The sequence below is a fragment of the Benincasa hispida genome, chromosome 3 (genome assembly GCF_009727055.1).
Source record: "Benincasa hispida cultivar B227 chromosome 3, ASM972705v1, whole genome shotgun sequence".
NCBI lineage: Eukaryota > Viridiplantae > Streptophyta > Magnoliopsida > Cucurbitales > Cucurbitaceae > Benincasa > Benincasa hispida.
Genome location: NC_052351.1, coordinates 2,953,765 through 2,979,749, shown reverse-complemented (window position 1 = coordinate 2,979,749; position 25,985 = coordinate 2,953,765). Strand labels below are relative to the sequence as shown.

Sequence of the window (25,985 nt, the reverse complement as noted above, 5' to 3'; positions counted from 1 at the left end):
TTATAATCACTTAGGTAATATATTGCCAACGATAATCCTCTGATCGAGATGGTGGTGCAAGTATACTTGAAAAAACTTATACGCACCTCCATATGTGTGGCAACTTTTATTAAAACAATCAAGCATTGCCCACCTCACATTTCACATTGAACAATAGACAACAGTATTTCACATTCACATGAATGATTAACAAAACATTTACGACCTCACATGTGCATATGTATATCAAGTTAATTAAAAATTGTGGTCTTGCGTATACCTTAAAATGTCTAATTCATTAAATAACTCCGATAAAGTGTCAACAAAATAAATGGTTCAAATTAAAGTAGGGGGAGTAAGTTATCACTGTAAATATACAGGGGATAGAAATAAATATAGAGGTGGAGAAGTTGGGAAGCCAAGCAATACAGGGTAAAAGGCTTCAAATAAAACGAATCATGTGAGCTAGTTGGCTTCAGTATGATTTCTAAGTGTTCGTGTGAATTACGAATCATTCTTCTCATATACATCACAAAGAACTTCACAGAATAAATTTCTTCAGATTTGTGTCATTGATCCTACGCAGTGCATCCAAGATGAGAAGATCCAACACCCGCTTCACCCTTTGAAATGACTGCAGCGCAAAAATAAATATTAGAAATGTTCTCTTGCTTACGATCTTACTTGAACAGGATCTGTTCTATAGGTTGTACATTTGTATCCTTGAGTTCTCTAAAGAAATGTTCTCTTGCTTAAAATTTATCTTGAAGTCTTGGAAGAATCCTTTTTAAATGGCATGACTGGAAGATCCTTAGCCTTAACCCATGAACAAAAAGGAAACAGAAGTAGACAAAGAACCAAAATCTCCAAGATCAAGATAACATCCAATTTTTTCGCAGCAACTAGTCTCTGAAGCTTTCTGCTGGACAAAACAAGAAAAGCAGCATACTCAATATACAGCTATGGGCTACTCAATAGCAAAGAACGTAAATTCAATAATATAAACCCGTAAAGATGTAATATTTTTATGCCAAGTATAGGGATTCAAGGCAGGGTTACCCCAAATTGTAGTTCTAAACGTGGAATCTTTTCAGATTTACTACCGTTAAAAAAGATTTCTGGAGAATCTGTTTTTGCACATGGGAACTTCAGAATCCCTCCACGTCATCTTGATAAAAGAAAATCTTCTATAAATGAGCTTCAAGATACTAGTCAATTGTAGAAGCCATTTTCAATGATTTGATCCAATGACTAATACGTTCAAAAAAGGAAAAAAAAAAAAAGGCCATTTCTGGCTTAGTATCACATTGTAGTATAAGAAGTTAGCAGTTTCCTACAAACATTACTCTAGCTACCTAGCATACCATATTCTGCACAAGAGGCTCTTAGAGGACGTTTGCAAACTTTAGCAACTGATCTGTGTGTATTTCATAATATCATGGAAAATCCAAAAGAGAAGTGCAAGAAAACAGAAACGTAAGCATATTCTAATAGAGGAGATGAATGAAACAACACTAACTGTGTTCTGTGCTTGGACAAAATCTTGAGACATCAGATATATAGGCAACTTTATGTTTTTCCCCCAAAGAGAAAACCCAGACAGACATAATCTTCTCCATGCATAAACTGAACTCGAACAGTTACAGGTAAGAAGGAGAACAGAAGAAATATTTGTATATATTATATTTAAAGAAAGACAAGGTGAACAAACTGGGAAAGGAACAAACTGTGAGCCTCATGTCCTCGATGATTCTCCAGTCAAGCTGCGCTACCAGTCTCACTTAATAGGAATTCTTCCATCATCAGACATCTAGTCCATTTAATAAAGTATCTTTGAACAAGCAGCTTGCGCAACATTTAAAACAAAGGCAAATAACTCCATGGCGAATTAACTATGAGGTAAGATGCTATGGAAAATAATCTAAAGAAAAAAGGAAAGAAAAGGTAGCCACATATGTACCTCTTTGTCGTATTCATATCTTGTGCTAGGTAAACAGGCGTCAAGTTAAATTCATTTGTGGTACTAAAAGGTTGCACAATACGTATATCATCCAAACCAAGAATCCCATCCACATGTTCATGAGTCAAAATAATCTGAAGAATTTTGAAAGAAAAAGAAACATGCCCTAAGAGCCAAATTTATTGCAAAGAAAATGTTCTTTGATTAAAAGGATAATGAAATTTCATTTTCAAAAAAATGGCGCAAAACAGAAATGTGATCCATATAAGGTTCAAGCACTTTAAAAGTGCAAATGTGAAACCAAGACAAACAAAAATTGCTTCTGAAAGCAATAACGGAGGGGAGACAGAAATAACGTCCTGATCATAATTATCTTACGTTTTATTTTGAAATTTTGCAATAAATTGTACATCAGTTACATAAAAACATAAAAAGCAAGTGAAAACGACTCACAGAATCCGCGCAAGCAATTTTATGGCGAGAAAACCATCTTTGAACTTGCTCCCTAAAGACGGCTTCCCTACATCGATCAATATGTACTTGTACTCACCGTTGCTTTGGCAATAATCAATGAGCAGTAATTTGTTGCATCTGAAAATATACAAAACTTGGTTTAGCATCTACGCCGTAGCCACTGGTATATAACGAACAAAACGAGGGCAATGGAACTGCAAGCAACTGCGCCGGTGAGCATATACCTAGGTCCAGTTACAACTTAAATTGCGCAGCAAGGAAATTTCAGCTAACGAATCAGAAAACCACAGTTTCAAGTGAAATAGGGCCTCCTCTTTCTTGATTTATGCTACCATGAAGCTGAATCTACTGCCTCAGACCATTGTTATAAAAAGGAAGAAGAAGACAAAGGATGCAGCGCAATTTAGATGCAACGAAGTCCAAAATCCATGCTCCAGAGAGATGACCACAAATCTAGAAGCGGAAACACCTATTCCTCAAACTAGCCTCGAAGTAGAGTCAGAAACGAGCAATCTGATGAAATCACCTGTAGTTTGGGTTGAGGTTCGGAAGGAGTCCAGTGCCTAAAAGCAAACACGGCAGGGGGATCATGAGGCTGTGCTCGAGAAGATGAGCGCTGATTCATTGCCGCCATTGTCGCCTATTCCGGAAATCGACATTTTCCCGGGAGAATCTGCGCTACACTATGGATGCTTTTCCGAGTCCCGCCAATTTCAACGGTCTCGAGTCTTTTAACCATTTTCAACCAACTCCATCACTTGAAGCCGGTTTGATAATGTAATATTTCCCGTTTTCTGGCTTTCCTTTATGTATCTCATCAAAAAAAGGCGGACATTAAACTTAAAAAGTTTTAATCGGTAAAAATATGACAAAATTTAAACGGTCTATGGATAATAAACTATACTATTGGTAGGGAGTCTATCGATGATAGATCATATTATTGGTGATAGACCTATCATTGATAGACTATCAACGATAGAAGTCTAGCTCGTAGATTTAGTTATATTTGTAATTTTTTTAAAAATGATGTTATGTACTTGATCATTATTTCTAAAAATGTTACCAATTATAATTATTCTATTTTATATTTTAATAACTAGAAATAATAATATATTTAATTCTTATTCTTATTTTCTACTTTTAGAATCAGAAACATAACTATTTCTAATTTCTTATTTCTTATTTTTTTAATAATATAATATAAAAAAATATATCATACACTAAATATTGAAAAAAAATATATAAAATATTTATATCATGTAATACAAATAAGATTCAATATATAACTAAATGCAAAAACAAATATATATCTATCCTTCAAATAATGTCCAAACTTGATCGACAATGTCATCCCTCACTTAGTTATTGTCTTAAATAATTTTAAACTCACAACTAACTTAACTATATTATTGCATAAAATTTAAAATACGAAAATTAAAAAATTGAAATTTATTAAAATAATATATAAATACATAAATAAAGAAAACTTAAGAAATATTTGGATGGAATATTGAATATGATATAAAAATTGAATCATTCAAAAACATAAAAATAAAAATAAAAATTGGAAAGAACCAAAAATTGCTTCCAGTGGAATTCAAAACCCCGACCGGCAGAACAATGAAATCGCTTGATACCGGCAAAACCAAGACCAGATTTAGTTATATTTTTAATGTAATATGTTATAGTTTTTTTTAAAAAAATGTTATAATTAATTAATTAAATGTAAGACCTCAAAAATAATTATAAATCAAATTTAGTGTTACTTTTACGGTTAAATTGATACCAATCTATATAAAAATAAATAAATATATTTACAATAAACATTAATTTTATTTAAAAAAATGACAATAAAAAGTAACGTTGATAGTTCAAATTTCTAATTTAAGTAATAAAAATAGTAATTAAGTATAAATTTGTTGAAAAATAAAATTAATACAGATATTTCTATTATTCATCTTCCATGTATAAAAAGTTTTGCAAGTATTTAAAAACTTTTGTGAGATGATTTTTTAAACTGCTAGCGGAAGTATATGGAAGGATTAAACCTCAAATCTCAAAGTCGATAGTGCAAGTTAATTGAGCTTTTTTTAATTATTATTTTTAAAAACACATTAATTGAGTTATGGTTCTATTCATGTAGGGGTGTACATTGTTTGGGTTGGGTTGAGGGTATTTTTTCGATCAACCTGAAAATTCAAGTTGGATAGGTTGGCAACCTAAAAGACCTAAACAAAATCTCCAACCCAATCCTTAAAATTCGGTTGGGTTGGGTTACGGTTTGGTAACCATTTTGTTTTTGTTTTTGAAAATTAACTTTATAGACACTAGTTCTATAGGGATGAAAGCCCTAACACAACGGAAAAAAACACAGGACCATTCCCATAATTAATTTAGGTATTCTAAAATACCCATACATTGGAAAATTCAGATAAACATTACATCGACCAAAATTGAAGATATAACCTACTACAAAATTAATCTTAGGTCAAGCATGCTTTAAAATTACAGAGAAAAAGCGAAAGAACTTACTTTTGTAGAAACCTCAAATGAAAATGGCCAAAACTCCTTGGGATTTCACGAACACCACAAAAAGAGGTAATTCCCTATCCTTTAAGAATTCTTGAGGTAAAATTGGTTTGTGGGAACTAAATGAATATAGAAAGAAGGTGGATAATTTTGAGAGAGTTATGAATGCAGAAAAATTTCGTAGGTTGAAAACACAAATCTTGCAAAAACTACGTTTTGCAGGTTTTTCAACCAAAATGAGGGAGAGAGTGAGTAAACGTGGGCTAGCCCACGTTTCAGATAACTTCCCTATTGGGAGTTATCTGATTTAATTCATTTAATAAAATAATTAAATTAATTAAATCTAATTTAATTCATCATTTTATTTAAATCATATTAAATGAAACATCTCTCACATAATCTATAGTTTTAATTCAATTAATTTAATTTAATAAATTTTAATTAAATAATTATATAATTCTCCAATTAAATAATTATCTAACTAAATATCAAATATTTAATTTAGTCTACATTCGAATCATAGTCAATTGTATTTCTCTCATAACCTATAGTTTTAATGTGCATTAAATACATATTAATTTTAATCTATAGTTTTAATATGAATCCAACTCATATTAAATTAATAGTTGAACTCTTTCAAATATTTAGTTCTCCATAAATTAATTGTGAATCATATCCAAAATTAAATTTATATTATAAAGTTTAATTAAAATATAAATTTTATATTATAATGTAACATTATACATTATATTATTTCCCTTAGTGAATTTGAATATTTCAAACTCTATTCAAGAAATAATTATCTCAATTCACTTTACTAGCTAGGAAGGGGATCTCATGGTCCTACAAATCAGAAGCTCCAATGATATGAGACTAATTAGTTAAACTCATTGACCACATTAACCAATATACATTAACTGTGGGTACACTCCACTAAAGACCCACAACTGCACCCTCCTCACTGTAGATATATTTATGTTTCCACGGATATAGACTAATAACAACAAGTTAGTCCTTCACGAGTGTCATAACACCAATTGGATCAAATTACCGTTTTACCCCTATGTTACCTTTGTATCCTTAAGTACCTCTGCTCCTCTAATAAACAATTTGTTTATGGTCCAACTATTAAACAAAAACCCTTCTCGAACCAATGAAAGGGTAGAGCATTTTGTTCAAGTCTTGGACACCATTTAAGGGAACACTTATCTACTTACCCTAAAGTTGGGAAGGAGTGAAATCTATCTTGTATTATGATGTTCCTAGCTCCCCACTTTGTATTGTCCCTAAAATGGTAGGCTTATTGAGTTGGCGAACTGACCACTCTCACTCATACAATTCAAAGGATAATTCCTTATGAAAAGAAGTTCATAATAAACTCAAGATTAAGACTAAGTTGCCTAAGTCACTCTATTGAAATAGAAATCTAACTAGTCAACGGTGTTACATCTAGTGGTTACTATTTCGCGGTCAGGTTTTATGCATACTCATTGCGTAGGATATCCCACTCGCATGTCACCTACACGAACGCGTTGGATCATTATGTTTGTATGAAATACAAAGTGGGTCATATCCATAGTGTTACTAGGATAAGGTACCTAGCCTTATCCCTATACTATAGATCCTTTAGGCTGTATCTTGAAAATTGAACCTTGTATATTTCCACATACAGTTCAAGACTCATAATATATCTTAGGATGTTAGTTTATTGGATTTGGGGTTATTAAGAAAAAACGAATACAAACAATGAATAACACTTATTGAAAAAACATCGATAACGCTTTATTGATGATAGTCAATTATTTATATTTACTATCTACGAGCTTTAGAGCATAAAACCCAACAACTCCTACTTGAACTAAAACTCTAATAAGTGGGATGTACAAAATATTAAAATCCAAAACAATGAGAATGTTAAATAAATACAATAAACTAAGCATCTATACACCCACTACACATCTCCCCTTTGCCCTAGATGATACAATGTGCATGTCTTAAAGAGCTAGACTCTCTAGATGAATCTCGAACACTTTAGCCGAGAGAGTCTTCGTAAGTGGATCAACATTGTGCTTTGAAGCGATCTTTGTGATGATCACATCTTCTCATTGCACAATCTTCCATATTAGATAATACTTCCTCTATATATGTTTTCCTCATTTGAGGTTACAAGGCTCTTTAGAGTTGCCTACTGCCTCACTGTTATCATACTATAAAGTGATAGGCAAGTTCATGTTTAAAACCACTTCCAAATCACTTTAGGACTTCCTGAGCCAAACTGCTTCCTTTGCTGCTTCACAAAAAACTACATATTCAACCTCCATAGTGTAGTCTGCAATGCATCATTACTTAATGCTACACCATACTACAACTTTCTCGTTCAGCGTGAACACTGATCCTTATGTGGATTTCCTAGAATCCTTGTCAGTTTGGAAATTAGAGTCGATGTATCCTATAAGAATCAAATCCTTAGATCCATACACCATCTTGTAGTCCCTCGTTCTCCTCGGATACTTGAAGACTCTTAACCACAGACCAGTGGTCTGACCCTGGATTGGAATGGTACCTACTGACTATTCCCATTACATAACAAATGTCTGGCCTAATGCACAACATAACATACATTAAGCTTGTTGGGGTTGATGCTCTAAAATCTCGTGTCCTGTAGTTTGTAAACACATTTTGTATAAACGATTGTGATGTATAATATATGATATTTACTTCACTTCTTGAATTTTCCAATTTAGATGTTTTATTTGCTTTACCACAAACCAATAAACTTAAAATCCCTGGTTGTCTTTATGTAACTTAAGCATATATGTGGTGACATACAAGTGGATCATGTCTTAAGTGACAACTAAAATGGTCTATAGTATATGGATATAGGAGGGAAACCTTATCTTGGTAACACTACGGACGCGGCCCGCTTTGTGGAATAGTTACAAGTGTTGTGACTTGTCACAGATGGTCTGATCCTGATCATTCGTGTAGGGGACATGCGAGCGGGGGCGTCCTATACAAACAGTTTCTATAAGACGTGACCACGAAGTGTTAACGTCTAGTCATATAACTCCGTTCATGAGAGAGACTTCACTTCACTAGGATGACCATAGGTAACATGACCTCAATCCTGAGTGAGTTGGGAACTCCTGCCATTGAGGGCAGTTCTTTGATTTGCATGGGTGCAAGTGGCCAGAGCGTCGACTCAAACCTACCACTTTGGGGATTCGTCTGATTTGGGAGTTGGGAACTCAGCTTCACAAGATGGAGTTCACTTCTTCCCCAAAGTAGGGGTAAATAGATAGATTGCTCCCTTAAGGGCTAATCCCAGGGCATGAACGATGAGGCGCCACACACCTTCTCATGGCCCGAGAAGTGTTCACACATAGTAGGACTATGTTATATTGTTCATTAGAGGGATCAATGGTACTTAAGGAGAAAGATGTAATTACAGGGGCAAAACGGTAAATTGGCCCAGTTGTACTTACGAGCATCTGTGAAGGGTCATCGTACTGATGATTGGTTATATCCAATGGACATAGAAATATATCTATGGCAAGAAGAGTTTAGCTGTCGGTCTTTAGTGGAATGCCTGGTAGTTAACGGATGGTGGACATCGTGGCTAAAGGGTTTAGTTAGTTATTCACGTACCGTTAGAGCTTCGAGCCATAGGTTCATAAGATCCCCTTAATAGAGTGGATACAAGTTGAGAATCAGTTTTTGGGTTAATTTGAAATGTTCAAATTGACAAAAGGGAGTTCAATTATATATGATATAATTGAACTAGTTAATTATATATAATACAATTGACTTTATGTATAAGATACATTAATTTGAAGGAAATTGGATATAAATATGATTTATATCTAGTAGAGGAAAAATACTATGGTTAATATATGATTTTAAACCATAAGTTATGAATATAACGTGATTATATTTATTATCTATTAATTGGACAGTTATGGGATAATTGGCCAGCGTCTCTTCTATTTTCATAACGGATGAGTAAGATGAAGAATCGCTTTGAGATGCTTAAATAGCTCAAGGTGTGTTAATAATTGGATTGGACATAGTGTTGAAGTGTGTCGTCGCTTAGTAAAATCAGAGCCTATACTATAGTGCTGAACGATCGCTTACCTATACGATAGTGCTAAACGATCGCTTAACGCTTACACCCACGTATGCTATTTACTAAACGATCTCTTACCTTTTACTAAATGATCGTTTAGCGCCCAAGTTTTTCTATACAATGATCCAGCAAGTGGGAGAAAGACTCATCTATCGTATAGACAAAATGCTTGATTGTTTAGTTGAAGTATACAATCGTATAGACGATCGCTTAGCTTTTCCTACATGATCGTATAGACGATTGCTTATCATTTCCTACACAATCATATACTTCACCTAAACGATCAAGCATTTTGTCTATACGATAGACGAGCCTTTCTCCCACTTGCTGGATCGTTGTATACGATCTCCCTTCCTCCTCCCCTCTACCAAATCTGAACAAAGCCCACCCTTGGGATTCTCACTCCGAGAATACTGAGGGCTCTGAGTGGTGGTGTCATCCCCGTTTCCTTTTGTTCATGTGGAGACTGTTCGAGGTAGACGATTGGGAGTTGTTAAATGATAGCTTGTCGTTCCAGCGAAAGCGAGATTTGCTGTGAAGAAAAGTCTTCAACTGGTATGATCTCTTGGTCTCTTATTTATTGATCCTTAAAGCATGTCAGTAATTTAGCGTTGAGAATGCATATCTGTATGATTGAATGTATATGTGGAAATTCTGTCACAATGAATTGGAAAGATCCGCTTTTGCTCATAGGTACTCTTGTATAAGAGTTCCTTCAATTAGTATTAGAGCCAGATTTTTGGTATTCCAATTCATTGCTGCAAAAGAATTGCATTTACATTCTTGGTGGGTGTAGCATGTCTACTCTCTGTTTTAATTGTTAAATCGTTTGTGGATGTGTGGATTAATGGAGTTTTCTGGGATATAACCTCGGTTTGTTAAATTCTCCAGCTAATTGTAAAGGCCCCCATGTTTTTGGGCACAATCAATTGCTATCAAGTTTGTTATATCAAATTTAGTTTGAGTCTTAAGTCGTTCGTGAAGAAGTTTGGAGCAAGGGTTGCTATTATTCGAGGAAGAAGACGATCAAGCGTTGGTCGAGTCGTGTAGACGATGAGGTAGACGATCGCTGAGTATTAGATGCTCGACTGTCGTTTAACGCACTCGCATACTAGACAATCGTATAGCTCAACAAGCCTAATCACTTAGTTACTGACTATACGATCGTGGAGTAAATGCGTGGTAAATCGTTTACCTTTATCTTGTTAATCGATCGTCTAAACGATCAGGCTTTGTGGCCTCGTTGTCGTTTATGCGATCGTTTAGCTTTCACGCTATCGTCTAGTATACGCTACACGATCGTTTACCTAGAGGCGTTTACTAAACGATGGAGCTTCGCCTGGCGGTTCAAGACCTGATTTGCTTGTGAACCGATTTGCTAGGTGGAATAATGTAATAGTTAGAATTTTCATTCCAGTTTAGTGTTGGTTCATCCCGGTCCATTAATACATGGTTTTATACATGCGATGTATGTTTTTTTTATGTCATATGGTATGCATATATAGAAAAATCTCACCTTAGGTTATGCATTGGTCATGCATATTCTCTTTATTATAAGTGTTATTATTTAGAGAAACATGATTTAAATTACGTAAGTGCATGCTCATGCATCATATAATATAAGGGTTATATTTATGTATGCATTATTTATTAAGCGTTATATTTATAAGCATTATAAATACCTCGTTGTGTAGCAATGTATGTTTTAGTTGTTTCTTTTATAAAGGTTATAAAATGAAATTAGAACTAAAATCAATAATAAAAGGTTAAAATGTAGCAAATCTATCTATAAGGGACCTTTTGTCTAAGGTAGGTTCTGTCTAGGCTGGGGTATTTAAGGTGACGGCAACTGAACACCCCTACCTGGGAACCTACCTGGAAAAATGAATTAGATAGATTTGATGCATGCATGCAAGTTAAGGACATTCCATTAAAGAGTTTATATGTGACTACTTGAACTTGTTTTATTTCAAAGACAAACGTTGTTTTTAGCAGAATTAATTAATAACTTAGATTTTAATCAGTAGCCAAATTGTCTAGGTTAATGAACCCCTAGGTAGAACATTCAGTGAGAGGTACTTGGTGCTGTTGCTTCATTTAAACCTCTCACATTTCTCCCTTATTGTCCACACTGTGAGGTCTATCCTCGGCCTCGTGGCACCCTGGGAGTGTCTCCCTAAAGGATGATGTTTGGGTAGGTCAATATCAAGGTGGATGGAGAGAATGTTCATAGTAAGTGGGAGCGGAAAGTGCGATAGTATATCCCACAGTCTCTTTCATTGGATTAAATAAAGTTTCTGCGCATCGCCTCGAGGCACCGTGGGAATGTCCCCCTATAGGATGATTGTTTTGCGCGTTTCTTTATTTGATCTCCTGTAAGAGGATAAAGTTACTTAGTCTCTTGTCCTAATCTACTTTTTTCCTACGGTGGGCGCATTAGGGGGGGACTTTGGGGCCGAAAACGAGGGGCTAAACTTACGCAGAATTGTTAAAGATTAACAGTTCTGGACTGAACAAATGGTGGCTGTTAGATTCAGATCCAAGAGTTGGTTCTGTCTAATGGTTAAGAATATTTCATCCCAATGAAGGTATATCTAATCACCCCACCGACAACGTTTGTCCTGCCTCACTGGGGCATTATTGCAAAATAAAAGTCTGATCACTTAGAGTACTTTGAAACTGTTTTGCTAAAACTAATTGGTTAAAAATATGGTTTTGCAAAGTCTTATAAAAGATTATTCGTTTTTCAGCAACAGTTTTAAATGGCTACAGCCACTATCAGTTTACTTAGCATCGAAAAACTGAATGGCCAAAACCATTCGAGTTGGAAACATATGATCACGAATACTCATCATCGAAGATTTGAAGTTTGTCCTTACGGAGGACTATCCTCCTATTCCACCTCAGGACACTACTTGAAATGTTCGAATGGTATACGAGCATTGAACATAGGCAAACAAGAAGGCTCGAGCCTATAACTTGGCTAGTCTTAGTGACGTATTAGGCAAGAATCATGAGCCCATAGTCTCAGTACGTGAGATCATGGAGTCCCTGCGCGGAATGTTCGGACAATCGTCTGGATAGCTCAAGCACGAGGCTCTGAAACACATCTTCAGCTCCAAAATGGAGGAAGGCACCTCTGTTTGTGAACAAGTGCTGAATATGATGGTCCACTTTAACATGACGGAGATGAATGGGTCTAAAATGGATGAGGGTAGTTAGGTTAGCATTATCCTGCATTCATTGCCCGAGAGCTTCCTCCATTTTGTTAGCAATACGATTCTTAACAAAGTGGACTATACCCTTATTACTCTTCTCAACGAGTTGCAAACTTACCAATCCTTGCTGAAAAGTAAGGAGAAAAAGAGAGGTGAGGCAAATGTTGTCTCGTCTTTTAAAAGGTTTCATCGAGGTTCGACCTCAAGAACGAAGTCTGCACCTTCAACTTCTAACTCTGGAAAGGGGAAGAAGAAGAAGGGTGGTAAAGGGAAAGGGAAAACGCCTGCTAACCCACCACTTGTCGCCCAGAAGAAGCGTCCACCGCCGGTTGAAAAAGAAACATGTTTCCATTGCAACCAGAACGGACAATGGAAGAGGAATTATCCTCACTATCTGAAGGAAAGGAAGGCAACCAAGGCAGACAAAGTTAAATGTGATTTACTTTAGTTAGAAACTTGTTTAGTGAAGAATGATGATTCTGCCTGGATAATTGATTCGGGCGCCAGTAATCATGTTTGTTCTTCTTTTCAGGGGATTAGATCCCAGTGACAGCTGAAAGTTGGTGAGATGACATTGCGAGTAGGCACCGAGCACGTCATCTCAGCTGTGGCAGTGGGAGGCATCCAGTTAACTTTACATAATATGTTTCTTATATTAAAATATGTCTTTGTAATTCCTAAACTAAAAAGGAACCTTATTTCTGTAAAGTGTCTGTTACAATGCAATTACACTCTTTCTTTTAAATTGAATAAAGTGTTTATTCATAAGGATGGCGTTGAAATTTGTACAGCTAAACAGGAAAATAACTTTTATGTGCTAAGATCGTTAGCCTTAAGTTCCCTCTATAACATAGAGATGTTTAAATCTATCGTAACTTAATCTAAACGTCAACGAGTTTCTTCAAAATAAAATGCCCAACTTTGGCACCTTCGATTAGGGCACATCAATCTCAATAGGATTGAGAGATTGGTGAAGAATGGCCTTCTAAGCGAATTAGAAGAAAATTCTTTACCAGTGTGTGAATCTTGCCTTGAGGGCAAGATGACTAAAAGACCTTTTACTGGAAAAGGTTATCGAGCCAAAGAGCCTTTAGAATTAATACATTCTGACCTTTGTGGTCCTATGAATGTGTGAGCTTGAGGAGGCTATAAGTACTTTATCAGTTTTACTGATAATTATTCTAGATATGAGTATGTTTATCTGATACAATGAAAGTCTTAATCTTTTGAAAAGTTCAAAGTATTCAAGACTGAAATTGAGAATGCTGTGGATAGACGAATTAAAACACTTTGATCAGATCAAGGTGGAGAGTTTTTGGATTTTGAGTTCCAGGACTATTTGATAGGACATGGAATCGTTTCCCAACTCTCAGGATCGGGTACACCTCAACCGAATGGTATAGCGGAGAGGAGAAACAGAACCTTGTTGGACATGGTTCGTTCGATGATAAGTTACTCTTGCTTACCGAACTTGTTTTGGGGTTTCGCAGTGGAGACTCTGGTATACATACTCAACTGTGTTCCTTCTAAGAGTGTTGCGAGAACACCTCTGGAGTTGTGGAATGGGCATAAAGCTAGTTTACATCACTTTCGCATATGGGGTTGCCCAGCACATGTGCTTGAGGCAAATCCCAAGAAGTTGGAATCACGGTCGAGGTTGTGCCTCTTTGTAGGCTATCCCAAGGTATACGAGGGGGTTACATTTATAATTCGTTTGAAAACAGGGTGTTTTTTTCCACGAACGCTACTTTCCTAAAGGAAGATCATATCAGGGAGCACAATCCACGTAGTAAAGTTATGTTATGTGAGCTTTCCAACGAAACTACTGAAACTTCAACAAGTGTTGTTGAAGAACCTGCTTTATTAACCAGAGTTGTTGATGATAGTTCATCTGGTAGGTCGGTTCCACCTTAAGAGTTGAGGGAACCTCGACGTAGTGGGAGGGTTACGAACCCCCCTAATTACTATCTAGGTTTCACGAAAATCCTCGCTTTGATGGCAGATGGCGGTGTTGAGGATCCGTTGTCTTATCAAAAGGCAATGGAGGATCTTAATCGGGATGAACCTTATGTTTACAAGAAGATCATCAATAGTTTAGTAGCTTTCTTAGTGTTGTATGTAGACGATATACTACTCATTGGAAATGACGTAGGTCTACTGACTGCAGTTAAGAATTGTCTAGCGATCTAATTCCAAATGAAAGATTTGGGAGAAGTTCAGTTTGTTCTGGGTATACAGATCTTTTGGGATCGTAAGAACAAAGTGCTAGTGTTGTCTCAGGCATCGTATATTGACAAGATCTTGCTCAAGTACTCGATGAAAGACTCCAAAAAGGGCCTACTACCATTCAGGCATGAAGTCACTTTGTCTAAGGACATGTGTTCTAAGACACCTCAAGAGGTTGAGGAAATGATATGGGTCCCATATGCATCTGTCGTTGGCAGTTTGATGTATGCGATGCTCCGCACTAGGTCAGTCATTTGTTATGCTGTGAGAATAGTCAGTAGATATTAGTCTAACCCAGGCTAAGGTCACTGGACCACAGTTAAGAACATCCTAAAGTATCTTCGGAGAACAAGGGACTACAAACTCATATATGGGTCTTGGGATTTGATCCTTACTAGATACACGGATTCTGTCTTTCAGACTGATAAGGACTCTCAGAAGTCCACTTCAGGGTCAGTTTTTACTCTTAACGGAGTTGTAGTATGGCGGAGCACTAAGTAGAGGTGCATGCCGACTCCACGATGGAGGCCAAATATGTAGAGGTTTGTGAAGCTGTTAAGGAGGTCGTCTGGCTCAGGAAGTTCTTGACAGAGCTAGAAGTTATTCCATATATGTGATCGTCACGAAGATCGCCTCAAAGCAAAATGTTGCTGATCCGTTTATGAAGGCTCTCACGGCTACAGTGTTTGAGAGTCACCTTCAAAGCATGGGTCTATGAGACCGCCCGTGACTAGACTAGGGTAAGTGGGAGACTTTATTGTATTGGGTTTTTATGCCCTAGTTTATTGTTTTGTACTTGTTTTGTACACCCCACTTCGCTTAAGGACAAGTGGGAGATTGTTAAGGTTAATGCCCTAAAGTCTTGTGTCCTATAGTTTGTAAACACATTTTGTATAAACACTTGTGATGTATAGTATATGATATTTACTTCACTTCTTGACTTTGCACATTTAGATGTTTTATTTGCTTTACCACAAACCAATAAACTTAAAATCCCTGGTTGTCTTTATGTAACTTAAGCATGTATGTGGTGACATACAAGTGGATCATGTCTTAAGTGACAACCAAAATGGTCTATAGTATATGGAGTAAGGAAACCTATCCTTAGAGATGTCCATTTAATCCGCGGGGCTGGGGCCCCGTGGGGACCCGCCCCGAACGAGGCGGGGAATCCCCGAATACACGGGGAATGGGGGAGGGAGTGGGGATTTTTTTTTCCCCATTTCCATTTTGGGACCGGGGTCGGGGAATATATTCCCCGACCCCGGCCCCGACTCCTCGCCCTGCCCCGAGTATATATACATGAGTAGAAGCAGATCGTTCCGAACTCTATGGTGAAAGAATTCAAACATTTACAATTACGCAGAAACGATTATGCATTAAAGATAAAGTACAAAATGTTTGAATCAAATACAAAGGATAAGAGAAACAATACCTTTGAAGAACTCTTTCTTCACGTATTTCCCTCGATCAAACTCAAACGTAGCGAACAAGAACTCAAACTCGATCTCTCTCAAACACCAACAACGAGTATGAACTCGATCCTCGATCAGAACTAGACATCACCACAAGATTACCTTGGTATTCTCGGCGTGAGAATCTAGGAGTTGCGAACTCTGGCTTATTTTGGATAAAGGGAAAGAGGAATGTAGGAGGAGAAGACGATCGAGTATTGGACAGAAGGATTGTATAGAAAATGGAAGTCTATCGCATAGACTCGATGATCGATCATTTAGAAATGAGTACTATCGTATAGTAAAACTCGATCCTATCGTTTAGTCTCTCAATTAGTAATCTGATAGTGTATTTCGTTGTCTAAAGAATTTTGAAATCAAATTTATTTTCATCTCACAGTTAGCCATAAAACCGTGTAACCACCCACTAAGGGTGGTTATTGGAGAAAAAGAAATTTAATTATCTTATAATCAATAAATTATAAATAAATACAATAACTAACTTATCATATTATATTTATAACCTATAGTTTTAATATTGTATCATATGCAACATATAAACCATAGTTCTTTTTCTATTTTTATGGCATTTAATATAAATCATATTTATATTAATTCCTATTATCAAATAATAATGTATCAAATACATCATATCAATTATATCATATATAATTGAATTAATTTAATCATATCATATATAATAGAATTCCCTCTTGTTAATTTGAACATTTCAAACTAACCCAAAAACTTATTCTCAACTTGAATCCATTGAGCTACCAAGGGGACCTTATGGACTTGTAGCTTAAAGCTCCAACGGTACATGAATAACTAACTAAACTCTTTAATCACGATATCCACCATCCGTTAACTATCGAACACTTCACTAAAGACCAACAGCTGCACTCTTCGCACTAGAGATATATTTCAGTGTCCATTAGATATAACTAATCAATAGTACGATGACCCTTCACAAATCGCTCGTAAGTACAGTTAGGCCAAATTATCGTTTTGCTCCTGTAGTTACATCTAACTCCTTAAGTACCACTGATTCCTCTAATGAACAATAGATCATAGTCCCACTATGACTAAACCCTTCTCGAGCCAAGAGAAGGTGTTGCACCACATTGTTCAAGCCCTGGAATCAACCCTTAAGGGAGCAATTTATCTACTTACCTATGCTTTAGGGAATGAGTGAATTCTATATTGTGTAGCTGAGTTCCCAATTCCCCAATCAGACGAATCCCCAAAGTGGTAGGCTTGTTGAGTCAGCGATTTGGCCACTCTCACCCATGCAAATCAAAGGAACACCCTCATAGGCAGGAGTTCACAACTTACTCAGGATTAAGGTCATGTCACCTATGGTTATCCTAGTGAAATGAAAATCTCAATTATGAACGACGTTATATAAAGAGACGAAACATTTCGTGGTCTGATCTTATACAAACTTCTTTGTATAGAATATCCTCACTCGCATGTCTAATACATGAATGATCAGGATCAGATCATTTGTAGCACTTTACAACATTTGTAATACCTACAAAGTGGGCCACACTCGTAGTGTTAGCAGGATAATGTATCCCTCCATATCTATATACTAAAGACCATTTAGGTTATCACTTAAAATATGATCCACTTGTATGTCTCCACATACATGTTTAAGTTACAACGATAACCATAGATCTTAGTTTATTGGTTTGTGGTTAATGCAACTAAAATATTTCATATTTCATAGTTGAAGTGAATAAAATATCATATATTGTAAATCACAAAATGTTTGTTCATACAAATGTTTACAAACTACAGAACCTTACGAGATTTAAGGCATCAACCCCAACAAAGGTAACCTTGGATGTTAATTTATTGGTTTGTGGGTTAATGCTACAAAATGTCGAATAAAATACCTCAGATTTTATTAAATAAATAAAATTCTTTGTATCATTACAATTACAAAACTACAAGACCGACGAGATTTAGGGTATCAACCTCAATAGGTGGTTGCTTATGCCTCTTATCAATTAAAGAACCACAAATAGAACTATCTTACACATGACTTGAAGTTGGCAGCGGTAGTTTTTGTCCTAAATATCTAGAGACATTACTTATATGGAGAAAGGATATAGATTTTCACAGATCATAAGAGCTTAAAATACTTCTTCACTCATAAGGAGTTAAACATGAGACAACGCAGATGACTAGAGTCAGTGAAGGATTATGATCGTGAATTTTGTATCATCCAGGCGAGGCGAATGTGGTGGCATATGCTTTAAGTAGGAAGACAACCCATTCAGCAGCTCTGATTACCAGACAAACTCATCTGTGCAAGGATCTTGAGTGGGTCAAGATTGTAGTAGCTGTAGGGAAGTAATTACACATTTGGCACAGTTGACGGTCCAACCGCCCTTCAAACGAAAGATTATTGATGCTCAACAGGGTGATTCTTACCTCGTTGAGAAATTTTGCAAGGTGGAGTTAGGCCAGGGTGGTGAGTTCTTAATGTGCCATGGATAATGGTCTTCTCAATCAAGGATGCTTATGCGTACCTGCAGACAGTGAGCTTAAGAATGAACTATTGTAAGAAGCTCATAATTCTCCATTTTCAATACATCCTGGTAGTACTAAGATGTACCAAGACTTGAAATGTTTCTACTGGTGGAATGACATGAAGCGAGAGATAGTAGAATTTGACGGTAAGTGCTTGGTGTGTCAGTAAGTGAAAGCTCTGAGGCAGAAGCCAGCAGAGTTGTTGTAGACCTTAAGTGTACCAAAATGGAAGTGGAAGAATGTATCTATGAACTTCATTGTAGGGTTGCCCCGGACAGCAAAGGGCTTTACTGTGATTTGGGTGGTAGTAGTAAGACTCACTAAGTTAACACATTTTATTCCCGAAAAGTCTACTTACTTGGTGAATAAGTGGACATAGTTATCATGAAATAGGTGGTGAGATTGCATGGGTGCCTTTATCTATCGTGTCTGACAGAGACCCTCATTTCACATCTAATTTTTTGAAGAGTCTTCAGTCTGCGTTGGGTACAAGGTTAGATTTCAGCACAGGTTTTCACCCACAGACAAATGGGCAAACGGAGTGTTTGAATCAAACACATAAGGATATGTTGCACGTTTGTGCGTTAGAGTTTTCAGGGAGTTGGGACTTTCACTTGCATTTAATAGAGTTTGCTTATAATAATAGTTATCAGGCTACTATTAACATGTCTCCATTTGAGGCCCTATATGGGAAGGGATGTAGGTCTCTTATCTATTGGGATGAGGATTTTGAGCGGAGGTTTTTGGGGTCCGAGCTAGTGAGGACTTCGAATGAAGCAATACAGAAGATTAGAACTTAGATGCAAATAGCCTAGAGTAGACAGAAGAGTTACGCTAATGTTTGGAGTAAGGACCTTGAGTTTGAGGTAGGCGATAAAATGTTCCAGAAGGTGGCACCTATGAAACGTGTCTTGAGGTTTGGTAGGAAAGGAAAACTAAGTCTTCGTTTCATTGGACCATTTGAGATATTATAGAAAATTGGCCCCGTGGCTCTTTACCACAGTCTCTATCTACAGTTCATAATGTTTTTATGTTTCCATGTTAAGGAAGAATGTGGAAGATCCGTCTCATGTAGTGGATTATGAACCTTTATAGTTGAGTGAGAACTTGAGTTATGAGGAGAAGCCTATCCGAATTCTCGCAAGGGAAGTGAAGATTTTGTACAACAGAGAAATAACATTAGTGAAAGTGTTATGGAAGAATCATCAGTTTGAGGAAACAACTTGAGAAGAAGAAAGCGAGATGAGGACTCAGTACGCAGAGCTTTTTCAAGATTAGAACTTTCGAGGACAAAAGTTTCTTAAGGAGGGGAGAATATGACATCCCAAGTTTCCAAAAAAATTTAGGATACTTATCTCAAATTATTGAATTCCAGTTTCCTTTAATTTTAGTAATTTGGGATTAATTAAGATAATTGTAAAGCCTCATTGATTAACTTGAATTTAATTGATTCAAAATTTTATTAATTACCTCTATTTGATTTTGGAGAAAATTGAATTATTTTGGATTTAACTGATATCTTAATTTGGGTTGCTCATTTGATTAATTTGTTGTTTAAGAAGGAAAAGGAGAGGAATATCGAAATTAGAATGTATGAAGGAAAAGAAAAAAGAAGTTATATTTATTTATATATATTTAAATCACCTTGTTAGGTGTGAAAGAAGATAAAAAAAGATTTAAAAAAATCTCATTCTTCTTATTCACGCGCCAACAACCTTCTTCCGATTCGATTCGAAGCCAACCGCTCACCTTCGTCGAATGCTGCTCACCTTTGTTGTCAAACATCAATCGTGCTAGGATTGGTGTCCTAATTCTCCCAGTGGTCTCGTAGTTTGTAAACTTTTTGTACACATTGTTATTAATAAAATAAATGTTACTTTATTTGCAACTCATATCTAATAAAATAAGATCTGTGGTTATTTCATGTAACTTAAGCATGTATATGAGACATACAAGTGGATCATTCCTTAAGTAATAACCTAAATGGTATGTAGTATAAGGATAAAGGAGGGATACCTTATCCTAGTGATACTATGGATACGACCCCGCTTTTTAGATATTTACAAGTGTTGTAAAGTGCTACAAATGGTTTGATCCTGACCATTCACGTGGAGACATGCGAGTGGGGGTGTCCTATACAAAGAGTTTATATAAGATTGAACCACGAGATGATTAGTCTCTTTATATAACGCTGTTGATAATTTGAGACTTACATCTTACTAAAATGACCATAGGTGACATGACCTTAATCCTCAGTGTTTTGGGAACTTCTGCTTATGAGGGCGGTCCTTTGATTAGTATGGGTGAGAGTGGCCAGATTGCTAACTCAACAAGCCTACCTTTTTGGGAATTCGTCTGATTGGGGAACTGGGCACTCAGTTACACAAGACAAAATTCACTTCTTCCCTGAAGCATGGGTAAATAGATAAATTGCTCCCTTAAGGGCTGATTCCGGGTCTTGAACATAGTGGCCACACCCTTTCTTTGGAAGAGAGGACTCGGTCATAGTAGGACTGTGACTTATTGTTCATTAGAGAAATTAGTGGTACTTAAGGAGTTAGATGTAACTACAAGGGCAAAACGGTAAATTGGCCCAGTTGTATTTACGAGCGTTTTGTGAAGGGTTATCGCACTGTTGATTGGTTATATGGACATAGAAATATATCTGTAGTGTGAAGAGTGTAGCTTTCGATCTTTAGTAGAGTGACCGTCAGTTAACAGATGGTGGATCTCGTAACTAAAGAGTTTAGTCAGCCATTCACGTACCATTGGAGCTTCAAGCTATAGGTCCATGAGGTCCCCTTGGTAGCTCAATGGGTTCAAGTTGATAATAAGATTTTGGGTTAGTTTGAAGTGTTCAAATTAACAAGAGGAAACTCAATTATATGTGATATAATTAGTATGATGTATTAGATACATTAATTGGAAGAATTAATATAAATATGATTTATATTAAGTACCATAAAATAGAAAAAGAACTATGGTTTATATGTTTCATATGATGAAATATTAAAACATAGGTTATAAATATAACATGATAAGTTGGTTATCATATTTATTTATAATATATTAATTATATGATAGTTAATTCTTTTTCTTTAATAACCGATTTGAGAGGGAGGTTATTGGAAGTTTTATGGTAACCATGAGATAAAAGAAAAACGGTTTTCCAAATTTAGTAGTTGATTTCATTCGGATAAATCTCATGGAATAGGCTATCAAGTAAAAGGAGTTTTACTAAGTGATAGCGTTGATAGAGTCTACACAATCAACTAAGAGTTGACTATGTGACAGTTACTCTTTTGATCATTGCTACACGATCGAGTGGCAAAGTCTATACAATAGGCTTGCGTTTTCTAAACGATTGAGTGCATCGTCTATGCAGTAGACAGTGTTCATATCTCCCACTTACTCGATCGCATACCTCCTCACTTCCTCGATTCAAAATCATACAGAGCTCACAACTCCTGGATTCTCACACTGAGAATACCAAGGTAACACTTGTGGTGGTGTTCTTACTCAGTTCCTGGATCGAGTTAGACTCGATTAGGTTCAAGGAGCATTCAGACGATCATTGTGTTCGTGTTCGTGTTGTTGGTTGTTTCGGTCGTTGCATTCAAGTGCATTGTTGGACACATTGGAGACTAATCGAGGGATACTTGAAGAATGGTTCTTCAAAGGTACGCATACTCTATCCCTTGAATCTTTTGTAGCACGCTGTAGTTTATATTGTTGATGTATAATCTATTAGTTTCCGTTTAAGATTGTAATTTTTTGTACATGTACATTGAATGTATAGAAATGGCTATAACAGAGTTTTTGTGGAATCACTAGCGGATAATCAAAAAGAGATTCGGGCACAACACCATTCATTTGAATGGAATTTGGAACAATCCACTTCTGCTGCTCATGGAGATCTCTGTTTGTGATTTCCTTCAGATCGTCCTCACTGTTTCAGCTGTGCCAGTATGAATTCTAGTCGCGTCATTCGTGGGTTCCAGCCGTGCCAACGAGGGTTACGTCCAGTGTTGTTCGTGGGTTCTAGCCCCACCAATCGTGGGTCCGTTTTGCACTGGTTGTGCATTGTCCGCCCCATCTGGCTGTCATCGACCTGTGCGCCGTCAACCTCTTTTGCTTGCCGAATTATTTGGATTTTGGTAAGTAAGGCCATTTTCTTCAAGATGTGATGAATTCCCTTGAAGTATTGGTTAGTTTTGAAAGCCTATCAAGTTTTGGCATGGATTTTCATGTTATTTATAATGTTTCGAAGGTTAGATTGAAATTTCAAGGTGTTTAAGGTTGGAATTGAATGTTGTGTTTTGCATTAGGGACCTTTATCCAAGATTCCTAAGCCAAGAAGGGGATTATTTTGTCTGTTATTGAGCTTAAGCCTTGAGGTAAGTGGTACTATTGCCGGTGCCTTCATGCCAGACATCTTAGATTAAACTTATCAAGTTATTTAATGGACTTTAGAAGCATGATTTAGACCATGTGATACACTTTTTGTTGCGTGAAAGTTAAGGGTATTGTGAGTATGATTGAATTTACATGATATGTTATGATTTGTGTTGTGGGATCATTAATGACATTTATGTATGTGATGCATGATTAGACCAGCAGGGGCGATCTACTGTCTCGCCTCGACATATATTTTATTTCAAGGGACCGACGAATCCAGTTTCATGTTTTGACAGTGCACCCTCAGGCCACTAGACATGCATGAGCTGGCGGGTTCATTTGCATGTTATGATTACATGAATCGACAGGTTCACTTTCATGTTTTTCCATGTATTGACGGTGTGCCATCAAACCATTAGACATGTGAGTCGAGGTGAGATAGGTTATCCTATTCAAAAACAGTTTCAGTTTGTTTGACCCACTAGCCTAAGCATTTGCTGCATGAGAATGCATAGCTTGATTCTGGTAATGGGATCACTTACTGAGTATTTTATACTCATCCTTTATGTTCACATGTTTTTCAGGTAAGGGCAAGAATACTCGGGCAACTGACAAGAGGAATCCGTGATAGCACCAAAGGGACTAGAAAACTCTTCTGCATTTGGGTTCATATGTCTTTTCTTTTTTCATGTTTTACAGTTTTCTTTTCATGAACTTGTTTTGAAAGAATTTAGGTGTTAGGGATTTTCATTTTTGTTTTTTTTTTTTTCTCTTATTTTAAAATTTGTGTTTTAGGGGTACCCCGAATTAAATATTATGGAATTTTAAGGTGAAATTTTGTTTAAATTCTTTATTTAATAAAACAATCCAAATTTTCTTATTTTCGATATAAACATTTATGCATGCATGTAGTAACGGCCTTATGAGATATCTTAGAAAGTCGAATCACTACATGAACCCTTGTGGAACTTCTTCGAATGGACAATATTTTCCTTTCCTTCTATCGGTCCCTTACATTTTATAAGAGACTGATAAGTCTGTAACTCATTCAGAAGGGTAGTCATGGTGTACTCTATTTTATTTATAACCGTATTGCTACAGAATTGGAGGAAACTCTTCAGAAGAGATTCCAGAATAAAAGACACCTGACTTTGTTTGTTGATGACTGCGTCGTTCATCTCAACGACATTGAAGTGGACCATCAAGTCGAGAACATGTTCTTCACCGACTGGCCTTGTTCATTCGCACATTATAAACGTACTTGAGGGCCTCATGCCGGATCTAAGAGGACGGTTGTCCGTGATGGGATGAAAACCCCAGACACAACGGAATCCAAAACATAGAACCCAAATGTATTTAGAATTGGTATTTAAAACAGAATAATTTTGCAAAAACCTACATTGCAAATATTTTGGGAATTCTGTGGAATTCGTATGTATTGTGAATGGGCACCACCATTTGGAGTCCTCCCTATTCTTACAGGGAAATTCAGGAGATGAGAATTGTGAGATTCTTTTTTTTTTTTTTTTTTTTGGAATTGAGAGGAAGAAGAAAAAACGTAGAGAATTTTCTCATCATCAAAATTGATCTTCACTGCTTTTTTTTTTTTTCCTTTTGTTTTGATACAGAGAGAATGAGAGAGAGGGTGAAAGTAAGGAGACGTGGGATTCATTCCACATCTTTAGTGACTCCCCTACGTGGGGAATTGCATTTTATTTAATTAAAATTAAATGAAACTATTTATTTAATAAAAATTAAATGAAACTATTTATTTAATTAATTAAATAAAAATCAATAACCATTTAAATCATATTTAAATGGTTCCCTCCCACATAACCTATAGTGTTAATGCGCATCTAATGTGCATTACTTTCAACCTATAGTTTTGATTTAATCAATTTAATTAAATTCAAAAATAAATTAAATAAAATAATTAATTAATTCTCCAATTGATTTATCATCCAATTAAATATCACATATTTAATTTAAATTTCCCATTTGAATCATATTCAAATATATTTCCCTCATTTAACCTATAGTTTTAATGCGCATCCAATGCACATTATTTTTAACCTAGTTTTCAATATAAATCTTATTCATATTAAATTAATATTTGAACTCCTTTCAAATATTTCGTTCTTTCATTTATTATTTTTGAATCATATCAATAATTAATAATAAATTCAAGAATTCCCATTTTTGAATTTGAACATTTCAAATTCAATTTAATAACAAATTACCTCAATACCCTTTACAAGCTAAAAAGGGGATCTAATGGACCTACAGATTAGAAGCTCCAATGATGCGAGATTAATTGGATAAACTCATTAACCAAATTAATCAATATTTGTTAATTGTGGGTACACTCCACTAAAGACCCACAACTGCACTTTTCTCACTATAAATATGTTTATGTGTCCACGGATGTAGACCAATAACAACAAGTTAGTCCTTCATGAGTGTTCGTAACACCAGCTGGGTCAATTTACCATTTTACCCCTAGGTTACCTCTACATCCCTAAGTACCAGTGCTTCTCTAATGAACAACCTATTTATGGTCCAACCATTAAATAAAAATACCTCTCAGGCCAATGAGAGGGTAGGACCCTTTGTTCAAGTCCCGGAGACACCACTTAAGGGAACACTCATCTATTTACCTTGAAGTCAAGAATGAGTGAAATCCATCTTGTATGATTATGTTCCTAGCTACCCACTCGGTCTTATCCCAAAAATAGTAGGAATATTGAGTCGGTGAACTGACCACTCTCACCCATACAAATCAAAGGACAATCCATTGTGAACAGGAGTTCATAAAATACTCAGGAGTAAGACTAAGTTACCTAGGTTATGCTATTGAAATAGAAACCTAATTAGTCAACGGAGTTACACCTAGTTGTTACTATTTCATGGTTCGATCTTGTGCAAACTCGTTGCCCAGGATATCTCTACTCGCGTGTCTCCTACATGAATGCGTTGGATCACTGCGTTTGTATCAAATACAAAGTGGGTCGTATCCATAATGTTATTAGAACAAGGTATCCAACCTTACCCATATACTATAGACCTTTTAGGATGTATCT

At 36.1% G+C, this 25,985-nt stretch overlaps 1 pseudogene; it reads right to left on the bottom strand.

The window, feature by feature from the left end:
- Positions 1–256: 256 nt before the first annotated feature.
- LOC120073048 lies at positions 257–3,047 on the bottom strand (annotated as a pseudogene).
- Between the last annotated feature and the right edge of the window lie 22,938 nt (positions 3,048–25,985).